Consider the following 18,017-nt stretch of genomic DNA (forward strand, 5'->3'; position numbering starts at 1 on the left):
ATTAAGTTCAAAGATTACTGGAAGCAAATCTCCTTCCCCTGCCCCATCCACTGATTTTTCTTCTTCTACTCAAAGGTTCATCCATGACAGACCATTTGTGGACCAGTCTAAACATTTATATCTTCTCTTCAAAGCAGTCATCTTTAGCTTCCCGATTAATCCATTCAAGTTCCTCCTCAGACAAAAATAGTCTGCTGCATTAAGCTGCGCTGCCAAAAGTTAGTGACAAAATCAAAATCCTTGTTTGGTGTTAGACCTAGTCACAACCAAGGGTTTCTTTTTTTTCAAAACAAGAAACGATTTTTCTCCCCCAGTTAGTATGTGGATTGTATTTTCTCAGTAGGTATGCAGTGTCTCTTGGATCGTTTATCTTTTATGTCAAGTTGTTTGTCTTTGGACTAGCTCTGGGTTTTCACTTTGTCGCTGGTGGCTCATTGGGATTGTTAAACTCTTGTTGTATTTATCACTTTTATTCAATTTGGGGCAATTGAATGTTTTGCATTGTCGCTGTTATCTTTGCGATTATTGTTTGGTGTGGACACCAGGGCTCTCTAATTGGTCCTGAGTTCCTACATGCTCCAGGATATATTTCGGAGGGTGTGGGCTTGCCAAACCCCCTTTGTTCAGTCGTTGAGAATCCTCATCTGGTGAAACTCTGACCCGAGTTCTTCAAGATTCTGGATAGTTTGCCAGAGCTCTTGTTAGTTTTGCTGGTTAATTTCTGTAATAAACCTGTGTTTTGTTTAAATTATGAGATTTCTGCCATTCCTGCACTTGAGTTCGCTAGTGACACTGACAGGTCACAAGTTCAATGCCCCTAAAGCTCCAATTTTGAATTACAAGGTCACTGGCTCTGCAGCTCAGAGTGAAGACAGTTTGGTATACAGTGCCACACGTAGGGTGATAATTTCATGGTCCTGTCAGAGGAAGTCATTAATTGAGAGCTGCACATCTTTTATTCAGAGCTCCAGATAAGGAGTCAGAAAATCCTGTGAACCAACCAGGTCATTTTGGATAGCTGCAGCAATCATTCCACTGTTTCTCCTCTAGCCCGTGGCAGTAGGAAGCCATTAACTGCACTGAGTATTGGCAGGCAATACTGGCCAATCAGCCCTGATGAATGAATGGTCCATTTGCAAGATGTATGATAGAGCCTGTTTCATTGAATCCCACCCATTCCTTTATCTTTCTGAACTATGGAATGATTACGCCTGATTATACAAGTATGAGAACACAAACAATCCAAAATCATTACTCACCACTGTTTAATGTTAATTAAATAAATTGAGCACCAAGTACAGTACCATGAAAAAAATCAAAGACCCTGATAATAGCATTACTCTGTCTCTTGCTGTGGGTTCATCGTATCAATGTCAAAAGTTTTAGGGAAGAGGTAACGGTAAAGTCCTTCACACTGGTTGGGACTTCATTTCAGCTATTATAAATAAGAGTGAGACAAATCATAGTTTATTCACAATCCACCCTCCCCTTTGCTTTTTACCCTTGCATCAAGTTGTCCAGAAATGAATATCCAAAGTCCCGATGATCTTCAATCCATTCCGTTCTTAAGCACAACGGCACAACCCTACTCACTGGAGTTTAGCAACTCAATGGACCTTTGACCACTTTGCACTAAAAGAGACGATAATCTTGTTCTAATCATGCTTTTTCCGGTAAAAAGTTTGCTTTCCTTATGAATGCTGATTATATAGTGCTATGTGCTGGTGATGTGGCTGCAAGTAAGAGAATGCAAGGGAAGGTCATCTCTGCCATTTTGTTCTGCGTCTTAGGTATGTTGCTTATTATATAAGAGACAGTGCTTCAGGCTGAGAAGTTCTATACTTTTGGATGGTGGATGTCCTTTGGGGCGGGTAATTTCCCCCCCCCCACCCAAAGGGCTCACGGGGCAAGTGAGACTCTCAGCCTTATAACATAGAACATCAGCACAATGTAGACCCTTCAGCTCATGATCTTGTGCTGACCTTTAAGCCTTCCCTGAGATCAACGAGCCATCCCCTACTACACAGCCGTCCATTTTTCGATCATCCATGCTCCTATTGAAGAGTCTTGCAAAGCAAGTTTAACTATACATTTTTCCCCAAAGAAAAGCATACTTTATACAGTTCTAAACACAACTAGACCATCAGGTGAAGACATGTAAATGGAGGCATATAATTCTATCTGAGCATCTCCAGCTCCCTTGGCACTGAATGTGATACAGATCACTCCAGTGTGCATCAGGAACAGGATGCAATCCTAGAATCTTTTCCTTTCAAGGCAGAAGACCAACTCCTGTGTAAACATCAGATATTCTGCTCACCTAAATAAGGCAATCATATCCACATGTAACCAAATCCAGCACTACAGTCATTGCACCAATCTACTGTTTTGTACTTATTGCAGTACTTGTTCTAATATTTGGATTTATTTTTACAGTGTATACCATTTAATCTATGAGCTTCACATGAACCAGTCATTTTAATATACTCTGGTGTATATGACAAAATACAAATCTAAAGTGTTAATGCCCCTGCTCAGAAGTTTCCATGATATTTTATGCCACGATTTTTTTTTGAAAGTATGAGCTACACTTGAGCTTGGGAGATCAACAAAGCTCAAGTGGCTTCTGTCCATTTTCATTTACACATAGTGGCCACTTTATTAGCTACACCTGCATGTTAATGCAAATATCTGATCAGCCAATCACGTGGCAGCAACACAATCCATAAAAGCAAGCAGACATGGTCAAGAAGTTCAGTTGTTGTTCAGACCAAACATCAGAATGGGAAAGAAGTGTTATCTAAGTGACTTTGACTGTGGAATGATTGTTGGTGCCAGACAGGGTGGTTTGAGTATTTCAGAAATTGCTGATATCGTGGAATTTACATGCACAGCAGTCTCTAGAGTTTACAAAGAATGGTGCAAAAAAAAACAAACAAAAAAATCTAGTGAGCAGTAGTTCTATGTGCGAAAATGTCTTGTTAATGACAGAGGTCAGATGAGAATGACCAGACTCTTTTGAGCTTCCAGGAAGGCAACAGTAATGAAAACAACAAGTTACAGCAGTCACAAGGAATTCTGCAGATGCTGGAAGTTCAAGCAACACACATCAAAGTTGCTGGTGAACGCAGCAGGCCAGGCAGCATCTCTAGGAGGAGGTACAGTTGACATTTCGGGCCAAGACCCTTCGAAACATCAACTGTACCTCCTCCTAGAGATGCTGCGTTCACCAGCAACTTTGATCTGTGTTACAGCAGTGGTGTGCAGAAGGGCATCCCTGAGTGCACAACACATTGAACCTACAGCATATGATAAATAATTATATACATAATTAGCTAACAAAGTGGCCACTGGTGTATATTTCCTGGTCCTGGTTATGATGTTGAGGGTAAGTGGACTTTGCCTCACAGTCCATTTCTACTTTTACCGCCCTGTGACAAGTGGTGCTCAAGAAGATTCAGAACTGAATCTCTCTCGCTTGTGATACATAAATATTGATTTTGATTAAAACATACCGATTAGTAAGCATGCAAGTCACAGAAAAATTGGCAGAGTTGTGCACATTGAGGAAGGGTGTCAAAGAATATAACAGCATCGAGACCATTTGGACAGAGAAATAATCAATGGAGTTTAATCCGGACTAGTGCGCAGTTTAGCATTTTGGCAAGTCAAATACATGTGGAAATTATGCAGTAATTAGCAGGATCATTAAAGTATTGATGGAATGGGATCTTTGGGTGCAAGTCCATAACTCCCTGAAATGCCAACACAAATGGAAATATTAGAAAAGGTGTATGGTCAGAGCATTGCGTACAAAAGTCAGGAAGCAAGAGCTGTATAAAACATTGGTTTGTCCATTATCGAAGCATCGTCTGCAATTCTAGCCACCACACGACATGAAGGAAGTGAAGGCTCTAGAAAAAGTACAGAGGAGGTTCTCAAAGTTGTTGCCTTGATCAGAGAGTTTTAGCTGTTCACCCTGAAAGTGTCGTCCCTCCTGATATAAGAAACTATCAAAACAGGCATTAATGCACCTTCAAAACGCAAATGAGGGAATCTAACAGTACTGGAGAATCTTCTTTCTTAAAAGAGCTATTTGCCTTCATTGAATGGTCAAGTATTAAGGATTAACCTGCCCTGAAATCTTCACCAGCCCTCTTCACAGCCAACTACCAGCAGTTTTTGGGAGACAAAAAATTTGTGCTTAATGGGTTATATGCCTTTACCAAAGCTCATCCGGAAATGACTCTCCAAGATCAAGCATTGCCTTAGACTCCTTATTCTCATTATTTTAACAGCCTGTTGAATGAAGGTTATTCCAATTTAACAGACTTTCTACCTGCAGTACTTACTCAGTACGCAATTGTGGCATCACCATCGCTTTGCAAAATATTTTATAGCTTCTTCGTTCTTCTACCATACGCCCTTACTTTTTTATAAAACCCATAGTAATCTTGAAGCATCAATCTTGAATCAGCTAAATCAGCTTAATTCCAGTGATTTGCTGGCAAGAAATGTTTACCTTTTGAAACTACATTTTGTGCAGCTTTTAATGCATTCCTGCTTTCATTAGATCAGAATTGTACTCAAGCTGTCTGGTCCTATCAATTAGCATTTCAGCAATTAAACAGCATTCAGTATACCAAACTGCTTTCGATACCTGACTGTTTAATGCTCTACAGATCTACAATGAAGAATTCCTGTTTCATATTGGAAGAACCACGAGGTTACATCTACTCCAGGGCTCTCATATTCTTAACCTTGTAATAAATGGTGCTTCCAATTAATATAAATGGGAAACACTATTCACAAGGAGAAGTTCCCAGCATTGCCAGCCATCATTACTTCATGCAAAACGTAATAAAATAATGGAGTGTCTGCGATATGAATCAGAAACAGTTAATTTCTCAGATGGAATAAATTTTCAGCTCTCCTTTGTCAATGAGGCAAGTGTAAGTGCGTCACTTATAAGAAGTCTCTCATTTGGTAAATGTAATGTTTGTAGGTATTTAGGGTGAGAGTTTAATATTCATTGCTAGTATTTATAACAGAAATGTTTTTAACATTTCATTTTATTAAAGTTCTGTAATAGGTTTATTTTAACTAAGAGCGCCATATAAAATGCATTAATAAGAATACACTTTTGACTGTTTAATTGAATAGTTCTACAATAACAATCAGGCCAATAATATCTTTGCACTGCATCTTAATATACATAGCTTTTAAAAAACACAATTAGAAAATATATAATCGGAACACATTTGATTAAGCCTTCAAAATGTGTGACCTTTGCAAACTAACCATATACCTGATTTGTAAAATATCAAGCAGTTTGTAATCAATTGGATAAAAAACATAAAGCAGAGTGCAAATACTCTGTCTCACACAGCTGATGTTTCGAATGTAATCTTGAGACATTAAACTTCCATGGAAATACTGCCAACATCATGAAAGCCAAGCAGAAACTTTATTTTACTCCAGATAAATCATCAACCTAGAACTGCCGGTTCATGAAAATCCAAGCTACAAAGAAATAGGGAATAGCTGAAGCCAAATCTGGAAGCTGCAACATTTATATAGTTAACAGAAAACAAGCAACTTGCTCTACTTACTCCTACCGGTCTTAATTCATAACTCAGCACAGACAGCACAGACCTTGCAACTGAGTAAAATTTCCCTGTATAATTTCAAACCACACCTCTCTGTAGACTTTCATAAAGTAGACACAATATGCTTGACTGCTGTGCAATAAATCTAGATTAAATCTGATCTGTCCAGTCTATTCCAGATGCACAGAAGGTCAAATATCTTGATTTGTGTGAGTGGGTCAAGTATTTTGATCCATGTGAGCATTACAATTTTACAAATAAAAATAATAATTGAATATGGTTACTTACAGCAATGCAGAACAGTTATCTTCTTCCTTCAGAGCTTCACATTAAATTCAACACACATTCCTATGAAGACCCCAGCACTGTAAGATGTCATGTTGTCTAGCTTAACATTTATAATATCATTTTCATAATCTTGTCCATTAAACTTACCTTTCAGTAACACAATAATATCTTTTGTCTCCTTGTATCCAAATATTTAGACATTCGAGTGCAGGAGCACAGAATACAAACAGAATATAAATACCAGCTCAGTGAGCACGCACAGAAAAGGAGACACAGAAAGCATGAAGCTCACCCTGTTTTTTTTGTGCACACTGCCTTAATAGTAGTGGGGGGTGGGGGTAGGGGACGACAACCAAATATGTTGCTGGCACACAGCAAGAATCAGCATCCCTCCAAACCAAGGACAGGGAGAGCAGGAAGCAGAGTTAGAAACGAAACCCCTGTGTTTGTCTAGCGTGACAGCAGCCAATCAGTTCTAAAGCAGCAAGCTCAGCTCCTCACGCTGGACGGTTCAGTGAGGCACCAAGATTTTAAGATGGGCAAGTCCTCAGTCAGCGGACCACATGGGTCTATTTTGCGCTGGGTGCAGGGCCACTTTCACGATGGCAGAAAAGCCTTTCTTTACGCTGTTTCAAAAGGTCAGCCGGCTGAAGTAAATAAGCAGATCTCCGCTTTCTTCCCAGTGAAGTAAACACCAGATTCTGCAGCGAACACAGATAAATCTTGGCAAAAGAACCCTCTGGAGCTCGGCTGGTGATTAATTACTCTTACAAAGATAAAGTATTATAATAATAATGGATGTCGCATTCAAGGTCACTGCAATGTGAGAGTGTGGGGTGACGGAAAGTTGCTGATTTTTTGGAAAATAAAAGGAGCATAACAATGAGTGTGTCTGTAGTGGAGGGAGGGGGTGCTGGAATTGTTAAGCCATATCCAGAAAAATATTAAATTCATTTCACATCGCCTAACGATCCCAGAAAATTAACCAGGTTTTAAATAACATCATTCCCTGCTTTCTTAAGAGTTATTAACTCGTTTTTTTCTCTCAGTATCTGGCAATATTCACATTTTCCTATGTCTTTATGAAAGAGATGATGATAAAGATGAGATATATTTAGAACAATTAGATTGCTTTGTGAGAATAGTAATCACAAACTCTCAGAAATAAGAGTGTACCTGGGTAGACAACCACATCCTCACTCTAGCCTGTGTCCTCGCCGCCACCACCACTAACCACCTCCCCCCCACACACACACACACATATCTCTCTCTCTCTCTCACACACACACACACACACACACACCTCTCTCTCTCTCTCTCTCTCTCTCTCTCTCACACACACACACACACACACACACACACACATCTCTCTCTCTCTCTCTCTCTCTCTCTCTCTCTCACACACACACACACACAGAAAGTAAGCCTCGCATTGAATATTTGCATTTTTTTCATGGCTGGGCTGGAAATTCTGCTCTTGGTGGAATATGAAAGCCGACCAAGGACACACAAGGACCCGACTGATCGATTTGACAGTCATGTTAAATTATGTTATGAAGGCATTTTTAGGGGCACTGGCTTGGAGATTCACTTAGAGAGCTTCCAGCACTTCTCAGCCTAAATGCCAACAGTGCATACACTCCCGTACAAGGCACAAGTCCTGCAACTCCAGGTCGCAAATCAACGGTGGCTCTATCACTGTTCCCAGCAGCAGACAGGATCGCGCGGGAACTCCTCCTCGCTTAAACCGAAGGGACGTAGATACGGTTCAGGATTCGTAAGCGTTTTCACTTACGGTGAAGAAAAAAAAATCTAAATTGCCTGTATTTTGCTTTAGTTTTACTGAAGAATGAACCCCTTTTAGGTTAATCGCATTCTGCAAGTTTCTGCGAAGAGTTTTCCAAACAAACATTGGCAGTGTTAACGAACGGGAGCCACCGAGATCGCCAAAGGATTTTGGTGAATTATGTCCTGTTTTGACCTGGCCATTTCATTCCATCATACCATTCCCGCTCTGGAATGTCAGATCAGAGCACAAGATCCAGAGTCAGAGAGCAGAGAAGTGGGCCCTTCGGCCCAACTCTTCGGTGCCAACCAAGACGTCAGAATCAGATTTATAATCTCCGACTTTTATGATGTGAAATTTGTTATTTTGCAACAGCAGGCCAGTGGGAGATTCAGAATTACGATAGGTAGATAGATAGATAAATAAAGCAAGCAAGCAAGCCAGCCAGAAAAAAACCTATGTAAGCTAGTTCCATTTGCCAGTGTTTGGTCCACATCTAAATCAGGGATTCCCAGCCTAGGGTCCATGGGCCCCTCTAATGGTAGGGGTTCAGGGCATAAAAAAAGGTTGGAAGCTCCTATTCTAAACCATTACCATCTATCTATATGTCCAACAGTCATTTAAGGACCGAAGGGTCCCGGACCCAAACTTTTTTTCCCATAGATGCTGCCTGGCTTACTGAGTTCCTCCAGCATTTTGAGTGTGTTGCTTTCATTTCCAGTATCTGCAGATTTTCTCTTCTTTGTCATTTAAAATTGGTTGTTTTATCTGCCCCAACCGCTTCCTCTGGTGGCTCATTCCATTTACTTACCATCCTGTGCTTTTAAAAAAACATTGCTCTCAGGACCTTATTAAAGCCTACACACCCCTATCTTTAATCCATGCTCTCCAGTTCTTCATTCTCCGATGCTGATGAAAGACTGTGCATTCACCCTATCTATGCCCCTCCTGATTTTACAAACGTCTATAAAAATCATCCCTCAGTCTCCCATGCTCCAAGGAATAAAATTCTAACTTTATCCAGCCTTTCTTTATAACTCAGTCCCAGAGGAGGTGAGTTCCTGGAACATGTGAAGCAACCACTAACCCACCCACACCTCACCCACACGGCCAATTAGAAAATCCATGTCACTCCACGGCTCAACACAGAGAGAAAACTGCTGCTGCTTACGTTCAGATCCAACACAGGGCAGCGGTCAGCATAACACTTTAAAACACCAGCCATTAGATCGGGGTTCAACTCCTGCCCCTGTCTGTAAACAGCTTGTACATTCTCTCCAAACTGCGCAGGTTCCCTCTTGGTGCTCTGGTTTCCTCCCCCATCCCGAAGACATACGAGTTTGGGTTAGTAAGTCGCGGGCATGCTACGTTGGCGCCTGAAGCATGGCAACACTTACGGATTGACCCCAGCAAATCTCGGACTGGGTTGGCCATTGACGCAAAGCAACACATTTCACTGCATGGTTCGCGGTACATGTGACAAGTGAAGCTGATGTTAACAAGCATGACTTGACTGGGAATCTGTTACAGATTTCAAAATACAAGGAGTTCAGAGTCAAAAAAGAAATGCACATTAAATCCTGACGAAGGGTCTCGGCCCGAAACGTCGACTGTACCTCTTCCTAGAGATGCTGCCTGGCCTGCTGCATTCACCAGCAACTTTTATGTGTGTTGCTTGAATTTCCAGCATCTGCAGATTTCTTCGTGTATGCACATTAAATATTTATTTCCACTCTGTGTACAAACAATAAAGGATCAATGGCATAAGTTCTGTCTACCAAGCCTATCGGTCATTGGAAACAGTTAACAAAATTGTTACCAAATGTAATGGGGTATCTTTGTGCTCCCTTCTGTACACTCACTTCTAGTACTGCAAGAGCACAGTGATAGGGGCTCTAGGGTAGTGTAGTGTTTAGCAGTAATACCATTACAGTACCAGCGGTCCAGATTCAATACCGCCATTGTCCATAAGGAGACTGTACGTTTTCCCCGTGACCATGTGGGATTCCTCTGAGTGTTCTGGTTTCCACCCACATGCCAATGATGTACCTGTTAGTAGGTTAATCAGTCACATAAATGTAATAAGGCAGCACAGGCTCATTGTGCTGGAAGAGCTTGTACTGTGCTATATCTCCAAATAAAATTTTAAAAAATAAATAAAAATTCTCAGCCTTACGTCTATTCATTCCAAGGCTTCAGTCCCACTCTTTCACTCACCTCCTCCACCTCCAGCCCAATTCTGGCCAATTTGCGACATCGATAGGATGCAGAACTGGGCTGAGAAGTGGCAGATGGAGTTCAACCCGGATAAGTGTGAAGTGGTTCATTTTGGTAGAACAAATTTGAAGACAGGATATAATATTAATGGTAAGATATTTGGCAGTGTGGAGGATCAGTGAGATCTTGGGGTCCGTGTCCATAGGACACTCAAAGCTGCTGCACAGGTTGATAGAGTTGTTAAGAAGGCGTATAGTGTGTGGGTCTTCAACCATGGGATTGAGTTCAAGAGCTGTGAAGTAATGTTACACCTATACAAGACCTTAGTTAGACCTCACGGAGTATACCGTGTTCACTTCTGGTCACCTCATTACAGGAAGGATCTGGATACTATAGAGAGGGTGCAGAGGAGATTTACAAGGATGTTGCCTGGATTGGGGAGCACGCCTTATGAGAATAGGTTGAGAGAACTTGGCCTTTTCTCCTTGGAGTGGCGGAGGTGACCTGATAAAGGTGTATAAAATGATGAGAGCCATTGATCATGTGGATAGCCAGAGGCTTTTTCCCAGGCTGAAATGGCTAATGTGAGGGGGCATAGTTTTAGGGTGCTTGGAAGTAGGTACAAGGAGAGTGGTGGGTGCGTGGAATGCATTACCAGCAACGTTGGTAGAGGCGGATACTATAGGGAGAGCCTCTTGGATAGGTACATGGAGCTTAGAAAAATAGAGGGCTATGCACTAGGGAAATTCTAGACAGTTTGTAGAGTAGGTTATATGGTCGACACAACATTGTGGGCCAAAGGGCCTGTAATGTGCTGTAGATTTCTATGTTTCTAATTTCCTTTCTCCCCTCATTAGGAGTTTTTAATCGTGCTCAGTACAGTACTGGAATTTCCTATAAACTAACCTCTGTGGCCAAAATCTTCCAAGGCAACTTCCTGTCAGACTTTTTTTTTTATGACCTTACCATAAGGATCATTTTGTAACCAATACATTAAAGGAACCACATAAATTTAAGTCCTTGTATGATGTACCATCAATGGTTAGCATTGGTTTTGCATTGGCTTAACCAGTAACTAACCATTCTTTTTAATGTAGGATCACCTTCAGGAAAAAAATCAGTTAAATGTATTTTGTCTACCTTGTCTTAAAATGAGCTTTGCTTATAAGCATTAGGATATGGTACTTAATAGGAATTAACTTAGAAGTGATTATATCCAGAGTTGTGTCATGCATTCAGAAGCAAAAGATACAAGTATATATCCAGCAGATCATAAAATAGAATATTTACTTTGGATGCTGGATGCAACTGTCCCAAAGTTTAGGCCACTTACAATGGATTGATATCTGTGAGCTTTCAACACTGAATAGGTAGCTAGAGGCTGTTCCTTGACTGGGAAGATTGGCATGTCCTCTAATGAGAAGCCTCAAATGAAGATCCTGGGGAAGTGGAGTTGGTGCTACCAAGTGGTGGACACAGCCCGGTCCATCACAGACAGAGCTCTCCCCACCAGTGAGGACATCTATAAGGAGCACTGCCATAAGAAAGCAGTATCCATCATCAAAGACCCTCACCATCCAGGACATGCTCTCTTCTCGCTGCTGCCATTGGAAAGGAGGTACAGGAACGTTAGGTCCCACACCACCATGTTCTGGAACAGTTATTACCCTTCAACCATCAGGCTCCTGAGCCAGGATAACTTAATTCACCTCTACTCTAAATGGATTCCACAATGTACAGACTCACTTTCAAGGACTCGACAACTTAGTAAATCACTTAATAAAACGTCAACATTTCTGTCTGTGAACTAAAGAGATCATGAAGAGTAGCTGAGAGAAAATGGAGGAAAACTGGATTAGAAGTCCACTGTTAATATTTTTAATGAAAAACTGGGCTCCTTTAATGCTGCTATACACACACTGAAAGAAGAGCTCATTTTCCAAGATTATTACAGAGGATAGTGGCAATTCAAGAATATTACTCTCAACTATAGACTGACTGTTAAACTCTGCCCCAACCTATAATGTCCTCCTTCAAGCATCTGCCACAAAATGTGAAGAATTCGCAATATTTTTTTCAACAAAGTTTCTTCCATTAGGGAGAGTATAGTTACAGAAACTAGTAACCTCTACATCCAACCTCTTAAAATGATGCAACCATGTCAAAATTTACAAATATCTCTGATTCAAAACTCTATAAGACTGTAGCAAAGAGTAAACCGTTTACTTGCTGTCTAGACCCCGCCCCGACCAAACTTCTTAAGGACTCTTTTAATAGTGTTTTCAATTCTGCTATGAAAGTTATTAACAAATGGCTTGAATCTGGAGTTTTGCCAGATGCCTTCATAACTGTGGCTGTCAAAAGCCTAATCAAAAAGTCAAATCTTGATAGTGAGGTTCCAGCTAATTACAGACCTATATCAAATCTTCTCTTCCTGGGCAAGATTCTTCAGAAGGTCATTTTAAACCAACTCAACAACTTTCCAAATGAGAACTATATTCTAGAAAATTTTCAGTCAGGTTTTAGAGCAAACCACAGCACAGTAACTAAAATGGTCTGCAACCTTAGGCTCAGCACAGATGTCAAGAGTCTCAACACTAATTCTTTGGGATCCAAATCCTACCTTCAACACAATTGACCACAACATTCTCTAGATCATCTTGAAAACTAGGTTGGCTTCTCTGGGAGTGCCCTAAATTGGTTTTGTTCATATATCGTAGAGATAAATTTTTGTCTGCCTTGGAGACCAATTTTTTAAGAGATACAATGTGCCTTTTGGTGTTGCTCAGGGCAGCTGTCTTGGTCTCCTAGTCTTCTCCTTATACATGCTCCCCTTAGGGGGCTTAAACTTGATTTCCACGGTTAAGTAGATGACAACAATTGTAAACCTTGGTTGAGCCTCACGATGATAACACCCTAGCTTCTCTGACTTTTGGTATGGTTGCAATAAACAAATGAATGAGCAATAATTCCCTAAAAACTAAATGAAAATAAACCTGAAATACCTTTGGTTGGTGCCAAAACCAAAAGAGAAACTTTTTGCTAAACTTGGGAGCATGGCTCCCCTTGTAAAATCAGAAGTAACCAGCCTGGGTGATTCAGATTTAAATTTTAAGTCCCACATGAAGAAAGTGACCAGGGCAGCATTCCACACTTAAAAGAAATACTACAAAGGTATGTCGGTTTCTGTCACATAATGATGCTGAAGAACTAATTCATGCCTTTATGTCGAATAGACTAGATTACTTCATTGCACTTTTTACTGGCCTTCCAAAGCAATCTATTGACAAGACTTAACTCATTCAGAATGCTGCTGCTAGACTTTTAACCCAAACCAGGATGAGGGAACATATCACACCAGTACTAGCTACTCTGCATGTGCTTTCTGTATCTATTAGAATTGATTTTAAAGTTATCTTACTTGTTTTTAAAGCTCTTAGTGGTCTGGGACCAGAGTACATCACAGAATGGTTTTTGTTTTATAATCCTACTAGAGCTCCCAGACCTTCTTCCACCGGTCTCTTAAATTTAAACAATCTCCCTCAAAAGATTATTGGCAGGTCTGCTTACTTGAACTACACTCCTCAACCGTGGAATTCAATACCTAAAACTATAAGGGATGCAGACTCAGTTGACACTTTTAATTGCCAGCTCAAAACCTATTCATTTAATCTCACTTTTAACTAACGTCTTTTTGTCTTTTATTTTCATGATTATTTTTTTTAATTTGATTTTCATGTTTGCACTTTATCCCATTGTCAAGCACTTTGAACTACATCATCTGTGTGAAAAGTGCTCTATAAATAAAGCTGTTATTATTCATTTATGTTCTCAGTATTATTTATTTTTTATTTGAATAGTTTGTCTTCTTTTACACATTGATTGTCAGTCATTCCTTTCATGTATTTTTTCAGAGATCCTATTGCATTTCAGTTTTACTGTAAAACAATGGATCTCATGGTGGGATAAGGTGACATATATGTCCTTTGATAATAAATTTACTTTGAACTTAGAATCAGCCTTCAGTGGACAGGTGGATTATAACTCTTGCAAAGATGGTTAAGGATCTTTTTTTTTCTGGCCAACTTCCAATGGTTCATTCTTCTATTCCTTCCCAGGGAGCTAACAAAATTATTTGATGTTTAAGTACTGCACTGGATGTCAGAGTATTTTAATGAAGTTCTCTCTGTTTTGGATAGCGAGGAACTTGTGGTTGCTTCAAAAGCTGGTCAGCTTGAGGCTGTAAGTATTCTATTTTAATTGGTTGCTTTTCCCCTATTCACAGAGGGAAAAAAAATGGGCAGCAAAAGGAATCAATAAAGTAATAAAACAGGTAATGACAAGCCGGAGCACAGCAATAAAACTTCATAATTCCCCCATAAGGCAAAGGATGTAGCTTAAACCAGATATGTAGATGTTGCCAGAAGCAAAGCCTAATTAATTTACTATAACATTACATCACAAACTTATAATTCACTGCTTGATTGTTTACTGTTAGTATTGGATCACAAATTTCAACTCCCACCCCCTCAAACAAGAAAATAAATGTAAAATGGGTCACCAGCTGTGGCTGACAGCTCCCTGACATGCTGGCTGCTGGCCACAGCATAGATGGCATGATTCATTGTTGGAGATCTGGTTCGTATGCCTTGGTGACATCATTACTAAATTTTCCAGCCTCAAGTGATTAACACAGGGTTTTACAGTTTGTAACCTTTTGTAATGTCGTGACTCAAAATTATAGTGTCACATAATTAACAGAAGAACTATCATCACATGATATTATTCAGCATATGAATATTCATACCCGTATACTGCTCCACAATCTAACAGAATTGTACAATATTAATTAGTTTCTTAAGCACAATACCAATAAAAATATTGTTCTTTGGGGAATGGACTCTTAAAGGAGTCAAGGTGAACAGAGGGAGTTAAGGTGGGGCGGCATGGCAGCATAGTGGTCAGCACAATGCTTTACAGTACAGGCGACCTGGGTTCAATTCCCACCGCTGCCTGTAAGAAGTTTATAAGCTCTTCCCATGACCATGTGGTCTCCTCTGGGTGCCCTGGTTTCCTGCTACAGTCCAAAGACGTCTCGCTTGGTAAGCTAATTGGTCATTGCAATTGTCCCATGATTAGGCTCTGATTAAATCGGGAGATTGCTGGGTGGCATGGCTCAGGGGACCTGCTCGGTCTGCACTGTATATCAATCAATCAATAAGATTGACCGTGATCCCATGGAATGGCAGAAATGCTCAGGAAAACCATATAGCCTGTTCTTGTCCCTATTTAATAGATGACTTGTTTCTCACTCATCTCAAGGCTGTTTCTTCAATTAGTACATTTACTGTCTCTATTTCTGTCAAGTTTATAGCTACTAATACTACTTTTAATTTTCTTATTATTCATCCCAAATACGTGAGCTCAGATTAAAAATAACAGTTTAGAATTCTCTTATAAAATTCTTTCCCAGAATTATATCACATCTAAAATCAAATGCACTTTAATAGAAATAGTCTTGTATGCAAAATGGAGACGTGAGAGACTGCAGATGCTGGAATTCGAAGCAACAAGCTAGATTTTGGATTTGGCAGTCAAGATGGTAGGTCTTGACCCTCCTAAATGTCGACTGTCTATTTCTCTTCACAGGCTTTGCCTGACTGGTTGAGTTCCTCAAGCATCTTGTTTGCTGTCTTGTATGCTATTTCTTTGAACATTCCAACAACCCTTTTCTATAAACTCTCATTCCTGTTATCATTGAAATTCTATTGTCTACGTGGGCTTTATTTCTGCGCAGTTGGAGTTCCTGTTGTTGCACAATTTCCTGTTGTAGCACGATTTTTTGAGTTATAAATTCTTATGTGCGCAGATATCAATGACCTTGAATTTGCAGCCAGCCAACCAGCTACTGTGGTGAGAACTTCTCTTCTACTACATGCCGCTATCAGGCACCAGTAAAGAGATTTTAGACATTCAGAAGCTGTGATGTCATCAAGCTAGCTAGACAGCCAATCATAGGGTCAGAGAGTCATAGAAAAGCACAGCTCAGAAACAAGCCCTTCAGCCCACCTAGTCAAGGCCAACCCATTTAAACTGCCTATTCTCATTGACCTGCACCAGGACCATAGCTCTCTATACCCCTGCCATCCATGTACCTATTCAAACTTCTCTTAAGTGTTGAAATTGAGTTCACATGCACCACCGATGCTGGCAGCTCACTTCACATTCTCACAATCTTCTGAGTGAAGAAGTTTCCCCTCCTGTTCCCCTTAAAATCTTAACCTTTCACCATTAACTCAAGATGTCCCACCCAACCTCAGTGGAAAAAGCCAGCTTGTACTTACTCTGTCTATACCCTTTATATATCTCTACCAATCAAAACTCATCTTAATGTCCTATGTTCCAAGGAATAAAGTCCTAACCTATTCAATATTTCCTTTTAACTCGGGGCCCCCAGACCTGGCAACATCCTTGTAAATTTTCTCTGTACAGTACTCTTTCAAAGTTATTTACATCTTTCCTGTATTGAAGAATTCTCACGGACATAAACCAGATAAGAAAAGATAGACTTTTTGAAACATTATATATTGGTGCCAAACAAAAGAATGAGAAGTACATGATTAAGATATAAGTTTTAAAATAAATGGATATATTTTTAAAAAATTTTCAAAGAGCCACTGAAGGGAACTGGCTACAAGGACATAACCCTAGATTTACAACCAGAGAGTTTACCACGCAGGTACAACATCAGAGACTCATGCAGCAACATAAAAGTATCAGGTAGTTCACAGAGGGTTGTACATTATTCCATAAATTCTTGTCAGTTCAAATGACGTCCCTTGGTGCCAATACAGAAGATTGCAAACAGCATACTCAGTGGATGTGGATTAAATAACCAAAAGAATCCAGGAGATTTGAGCAGAAATAGCAAAATGAGCATTGCTGGCAAGCAGCAATAATGTATACCGCTGTAAACATCAGTTAATTCAGTTCAATGGAATTTTCCAACACCATAATCTCTGGAAACCATTGCATAGCCATAAATCACTCAAGCTGTACATGTTCTGTAGTGCACTGGGCTCTTTGTTCATGCCTAGAGGGTCTCTTGAAACTATGATAAAAAGGTACAAAGGAATTAAGGAAATACAAAAAAAAGACCAAGTCCCATGACAGATTCAGTTGGTAGACCTCAAGGCAAGTTTCCAAAGAGTTTGACTTTACAATTTAAAGCAGTCTTCAGGCCCTGTAATAGAAAAATTTCCTTCACTCGCTGTAAGAATGCTGGGATCTAACATCCAGGTAGATTTAACGGAACAAGAAGAGGCACGAAGGAAGGATGTGCCCACAGTGATATGTCAGCAGCCATCAAAAAGGCAGAGTAGACATTGACTCAGGCAGGGAACTCTCTTGACGATATGCTTGGCTTCAAACTGAAGTCTTCAGCTGCTTCAGATACAATTGCTTTCCTGCAAATTAGTCACATCACAGGTTATGGATATCCTAAAATATCCAGGCTGTCGACATACTTACAGGGCAGTTAACCCAGTCACTTTAGAAACAAATGAATCTACAAAGAACACAAACTATCAAGTGAACCTCCAGCATCAGAATATAAACTGGTGATCAGGTATTGTAAAGCCGTGATGCTGTCTCAGGGAGGTACTGTGTTACTTAGTTTGTAGTGCGGTTTTCTGGCCGGCACAATAGCATAGCTGCTAGGATAATGCTATTACATTGCAAATGCCATGGGTTCAATCCCCACTGCTGTCTGTACATTCTCCCCATGACCACATGGGTTTCCTCTGGGTGCTCCGGTTTCCTCCCACATTCCAAAATCAAATGAGTCATAGAAACATAGAAAACCTACAGCACAATAAAGGCCCTTCGGCCCACAAAGCTGTGCCGAACATGTCCCTACCTTAGAAATTACTAGGCCTACCCATAGCCCTCTATTTTTCTAAGCTCCATGTACCTATCCAAAAGTCTCTTAAAAGACCCTATCGTATCTGCCTCCACCACTGTCGCCGGCAGCCCATTCCATCCACTTACCACCCTCTGCGTAAAAAAACTTACCCCTGACATCTCCTCTGTATCTGCTCCCCAGCACCTTAAACCTG

The 18,017-nt window shown here is 40.4% G+C and overlaps 1 protein-coding gene across 4 annotated transcripts in view; it reads right to left on the reverse strand.

Moving 5' to 3' along the window:
• Positions 1 to 18,017, reverse strand: part of pitpnm3 (PITPNM family member 3) — a 647,225-nt gene that overhangs the window by 394,308 nt on the left and 234,900 nt on the right. The window contains exon 1 of one of the 4 annotated variants that reach the window (XM_072243578.1): positions 7,074 to 7,120. The exons of 2 other annotated variants lie outside the window; for them this stretch is intronic. The gene's annotated coding sequence lies outside the window, so the exon portion shown is untranslated. Of the gene's footprint in view, positions 1 to 6,044; positions 6,180 to 7,073; positions 7,121 to 18,017 lie in introns of those variants that run through there. One more of the 4 variants, XM_072243577.1, reaches the window with a different exon arrangement.

Source organism: Mobula birostris, chromosome 25 (genome assembly GCF_030028105.1).
Source record: "Mobula birostris isolate sMobBir1 chromosome 25, sMobBir1.hap1, whole genome shotgun sequence".
Lineage (NCBI taxonomy): Eukaryota > Metazoa > Chordata > Chondrichthyes > Myliobatiformes > Myliobatidae > Mobula > Mobula birostris.